Source organism: Sardina pilchardus, chromosome 24 (assembly GCF_963854185.1).
Source record: "Sardina pilchardus chromosome 24, fSarPil1.1, whole genome shotgun sequence".
In the NCBI taxonomy this organism is placed as follows: domain Eukaryota; kingdom Metazoa; phylum Chordata; class Actinopteri; order Clupeiformes; family Clupeidae; genus Sardina; species Sardina pilchardus.
Genome location: NC_085017.1, coordinates 24,113,405 through 24,118,853, shown reverse-complemented (window position 1 = coordinate 24,118,853; position 5,449 = coordinate 24,113,405). Strand labels below are relative to the sequence as shown.

The 5,449-nt window shown below is 42.3% G+C and overlaps 1 protein-coding gene across 2 annotated transcripts in view; it reads right to left on the bottom strand.

Annotated features, from left to right (window-relative positions):
• Positions 1–4,973: 4,973 nt before the first annotated feature.
• Positions 4,974–5,449, bottom strand: part of LOC134072430 (solute carrier family 66 member 2) — a 28,785-nt gene continuing 28,309 nt past the window's right edge. For both annotated transcript variants that reach the window (XM_062529123.1, XM_062529124.1), the window contains one exon: positions 4,974–5,449. This exon is cut by the window's right edge and continues 1,619 nt beyond it. The gene's annotated coding sequence lies outside the window, so the exon portion shown is untranslated.

The window sequence follows — 5,449 nt, the reverse complement described above, 5'->3', positions numbered from 1 at the left end:
AAAAAATCACTTTCCCAATTACTCTTCCATCTCCAGTCAAGAAACATTGAAACATTTCCTGGTATTTGTTGGCCTGATTCAAATCATGGTTATTGTTCCATTTTTAGAGTCCTCATTAGACACATTCCACAGTGACTATGTCAGTGTTGTGGACCAGACCAAACATCGGCTATTTATGTATGCGGCACCAAGGTCAGTAATGTTACATATTTAGCTTATGTGCTCGCAAATTAAATTCATTATTCGGTTATACAGCCATTTAAATATTCCTTGTGTGCATAAGAAGAAAGGGGTCATTGTGTTCACTAGGCATTCGAAAATGAGTCCTCATCACCCGCCTCATTGTTGCAGTCACAAGCCGCATAAGAAAGGCGACAGCATTAATATTAATACATCAGAATTGGTAATATTATGAACAATTATCATGGATTACCACTGAACAATGTTAGTGTGCATGACTCCTGACATCATTATTGGACTAGCACAATGGGTAAAATTCTACTAAAGGGCCAATATCCATAATGAATGTGCTACCAACGAAGAGCTGTAAATAGGAGCAAATGGCCACCAGTTTGTCACGTTGAAAACCTTGTTCCAGTGGCGCCAGAAAACAGGATATGCCAGTTTGGTCTATTTAAAGCTCCATAAGCACAGAGGATAATGGAGAATCAAGCAGACATGGCTGGTTTGGAGACCCTGCTAAACAAACACAGACATACTTGATAAACACACACACACACACACATATATTAGAGGTACGCGTTATCGACTGCCCCTCTGTGCGTCAAACACATTACTCATGAAGTTTACAAACCTCCGAGGTTTTCTCAATTCACATCCATAACATACATTGACATGAAATGCAAATTCAAACATGATATTTATCTTTGTGCTCCTCAGCGGACACGGAAGCTGTTCCAACTGTGAATCATATTTAACTCTCCGCGACAGTGCCAGGAACCTTTAAAAAGTCAATTAGTCAGTCATTTAAATAGCCATGATGAAATAGTTAGAAGGAAAGTTCAGTAATTGACCGAATAATGAACCCCAGCACCACTTCAAAAGTTCAGACATACAGTACTCAGCCTTCATAGGATATCAAGCTAGACGACCATTACTGCTCTCTCACCTCACTGGGGTAATAGCATCACAGACGAGGGTGCATTTCAATATCCTGCTGAACACTCATTATTATCACCGCATTATAACAGATGCCAGGACTTGCTAGTTTCCTGTTTTTCATTGCAGTGACGTCTTGATTGAGCACTGCACGAAGAGGCTGAGTGCAATCGGATCGAAATGACCCCCTACCATTTTCTGTCAATTTGGCTCTGGCTTTCTTGAGCAGTGCTTTCTTTTTTTTTTATTTTGCAGGCAATCAGGAGTATGACAAAATCCCCTGAGACACTGAGATGGTCTTAGTCATAATGGAGTCCATTCACAGTCTGCCAATCCCATCCAATGGAGTCATTAGTTTGTTTATGAGACTGGACAGAACAGCATGGCGCACAAGCCTCTGAAAAATATTGTTCTGGCTAATCTGCTTCATCTCAAAATTATTTCACTGACCATTGAGGATTCTTTACATTTAGAATGGGGCCATAAGATGCTACCATACTACACATTACCTGATTAGGCCAACAAATGCCACAGAAATGTTAATTCTGTTCATTAAAATTAAATGTGTAAGAAGACGATAAGTCATTTGTAAGCGGGAGAAATGCCCGGGAACAAGCATTAGACCAAAAATGAAGCTTTGGTAAATTTGTTTACATTCTGAAAAGGGATTCATAATATTGCCTCATCTGAAACAACCTGGATACCCAACGGCCTCGTTGCAAATTCATTGCGTGCCAAACGTCAAGACAAGAGAGCAACTTCAGTGACTTCTAAATAGTGCAAGACAACCAGTTCATTAATGCTTGCAACGCTGGCTGTTGTATGAATGATGCAATTTGAGCAATTGTCCTACATTTGTGATCACATTAACTGCAAGTGCAGAAGTCAGGCCTAACTGTTATAGCGCCACTTATGGGTATGGTTCTGTTCACATATCCTATTTACAAAACCACAATGGCGTTTGACCGCCAATGTTTGTTCTGAGCACACACAGATAATTGGCAGCTACTTAACTGTATAGAAAAGGAATATGACCAAAAGTATAATGGATTAGATTAATGGACAAGAACATAAAAACTAAATTGTTCTGTCTATAGCCAGCTACCGGGTATGTCATTTTGTAGCTTGAGGAAAATAGTTTTTGATGTAGTGCACATCATCGTAAGTACATACAATTTGTCAATCGGAGAACGTCTTACACACTACCTTCAAAGCAAACCTTTTTTTTTTTTTTAGAACGCTACAGAAAACAAAAAAGTATTCACTGTGAGTACATTTCTGCCTACATCATAATGTCTCCATCAAGCTTCAGGTGCAAGATTGCATGTCATTCTGTTGAAGGGAAAACACTGATTTGCATGTGCTTTCTGCTGTGCAGAAAACAATCCTAAACATTACCTAATTAGCATCCTCATCTCCAAGCACCTGTTGTTCTAGCATGTCTCTCTGAAACCATCAAAGCCCTTTGTCTGTTTGAAGAGTGAAGAAGGGAACTCACACACACACACAACCTTATACAGAAAGGTTCTTTTGTTTTGTTTTTTTAATGAGAGGATTCCATATCACATTTCATAAATAGGCATAAAAGTCCCCTATGGCAGATATTCACAAACCATTCTCAGGCAAAAGGAATGTATGTTTGGAAAGATTTGAACAACAAAAACAAACAAAAACAAACAAAAACGAAACCCCTCAAATAAAACAAATTAAAACAGATTTTGGTAACCCACGTTTGATGTTCAGGTGTGTGAATAAATCATGGCATACCATCAATATATTTCTCTTTGAACATGTACATTTAAAGCAATATAAAGCCAACCCCATTGATTTGTTTTGTACATTTCTGAGATCCATACCAGCATGTAAACGTTAAGGCCGCTTGTATGTCATTGAGATGAATAAAGAACAATGCCACTGTGCCACCACTGCAAATCAGGGTACATACGGACTGATTACTCATCATACAAAGCCATCACATACCAGCCACATAATGTGTATGATTTATTGACAAACTCTTTTTTTTATGACATATGTTAAAACGTAGAATAATGGGAATGTCCAGTATGTGTGTCTGAGGGTAACCCTCATGGTGATCACGTAAAGCTATGCAGCAGACCATCGAGTGCACCCACCAAGACATTTGGCAGCTAATTCGCCTGATTGATCTCTCTTCTCCGCTGACATTACCAAGGCAATGCCAGCATATTATGGCAAGAAATAAGCAAAGAACAGCTCACTGAACAAGTAACCCGACACCCACTTCCCATACCTCAACTACAGCTAAGCAAATACTGACCCTTATAAAAAGCAAAGAGAGATCTCTGCTTCCACAGATGAAAAGGAAGTTGGGTCGTTTACTGGCCATTCAACCCAAACTTCTCCCTATGTTTCTGGTTAACCTTTAGAAGGTTACACAGCTCAACCTGGCACAGCCCCCCTTCAATCTGACTGATGGGGGTGATGAGGACAAATAATCAACTTAATACGTCAATCAAGGAAGCCCCTTCAAGAGACTTGTTTTTGGCTCATTGCTGAGTCAAAGCACTTTTCCTGTGAGTTCAATTGAGGGGCCTTCAGTATGACACTAACTACACACCTGATCAGCGCACCATATTCAAACTCTTGAGCGAGAACCTCGTTCACCCTGAAGGTTCAGTGTTAACTCCCATTAAAATCTGTGGTTTTTGAAATCAACATTGGTTATGAAACTATGGCAAAGGGAATGTATCAAAATGGCCACCAAACACAAAGAAAGTACCCAGTCACAACATGAATAAGTAAACCTTATATAACAATCTCAGTAATAACTTGACAGATAAATGAAAAATATTAACAACAATATCAACGGAAATTGAAAAGGATAAAAAAGGATAAAAAATTGTTTTAAAACAGAGAATAGAAAAAAAGATATAGACACACCAGTATTCATTCAACATACTTGGCCAAGCAACCCTTGACTTGGACACTTGGATACATAACCTTCATAACAGATGCATTAGAATGAACTGCTGGCCTCTCGTCCTCTTTTACTTTGGGTCATTTTAGGCCTTGTGCCTTGAACAGTTCAAGTGAACGTGGAGAAGAGGCAACAGCACTCATACGGACTACCCCTGACAACCATTTTACATCGAACAAAATAAAATCTGACAAAACTACAGATATGGCCATAGAAGGTAAGATAAGATGGACTAGGAACAGAAACATGGCTGGGGCAAAAACACATGGGGGCAGGGGGGTACAGCAGGATAACAAGGGTGGTTCCACACTCACAACTTAACCTACAAGAGTCCCTGAAAGTGTCCAGCTTCCAGTAGAAAGCCCCCAACACACACACACACACACACATTCACACAGAGAGAGAGAGAGTGAGAGAGAGGGTGAGAAAGAGAAAGAGACACAGACAAACAGACAGACAAACAGATACACCTAACTGATGTCATTCCCGTGTACATCACTCCAAAAAAAAAACATTAACTGATTTCTTGATGACAACTTGTGGGTCCCTCTCTCCTCTCCTGTCCTCAAAGGGCCCACCAGAGTTAGTGTGAGTGAGAGACTTAGCAGCAGCTTTATCTTATATCACCATGGCAATCCCAAAGCAGCTCGGGGAGTGGGGGGAGGTTGTGGGGGGGGGAGTGGGGTGATGTTGTGGGGGGGGTGGGGGGAGGTTGTGTGTGTGTGTGGGGGGGTGTTGTGGCAGAGTGGGGTTAGGTTGTGGGGGGGGGGGGGGGGGGTGAGGTTGTGGGGGAGTGGGGTGAGGTTGTGTGTGTGTGGGGGGGGTGAGGTTGTGGGGGAGTGGGGTGAGGTTGTGTGTGTGTGTGTGTGTGTGTGTGGGGGGGGGGGGGGGGGGGGGGGGGTGAGGTCATGCAGCATTGGCCATCCAGACGCAACTCCACCTGATATGTACTGTACGCAGGTGCAGCTCACCAAGAAGACACACCCTTCCTTTGTGCACAAGATTTCCAACTCAGACCACAACCAAACACACTGTGTGCACCAACATTGACAACACACACACACATACACACACACACACACACACACACACACACACACACACACACACACACCTCAGCAACAGATGTCTGACTTGTTCTCCTTTGCCACATGCGGACTGAAGGAACAAGCTCGAGTCCTGGTACCCGTACGCACGCAGAAGAGGTCAGTCCAGTTCCTTCCTCCCGCCGCCTCGTGCTTCGTTGTCGCCCTTTGAGTGAGAGGACGTGTGCGGCAGCTGACCATGGAAACACCGGACCGTCGCCCTGGTCCTTGGCGTGTATATTAAAAAAAACAAAGCTAGCCTAAAAGCGACATCACTGCCATCTCCATA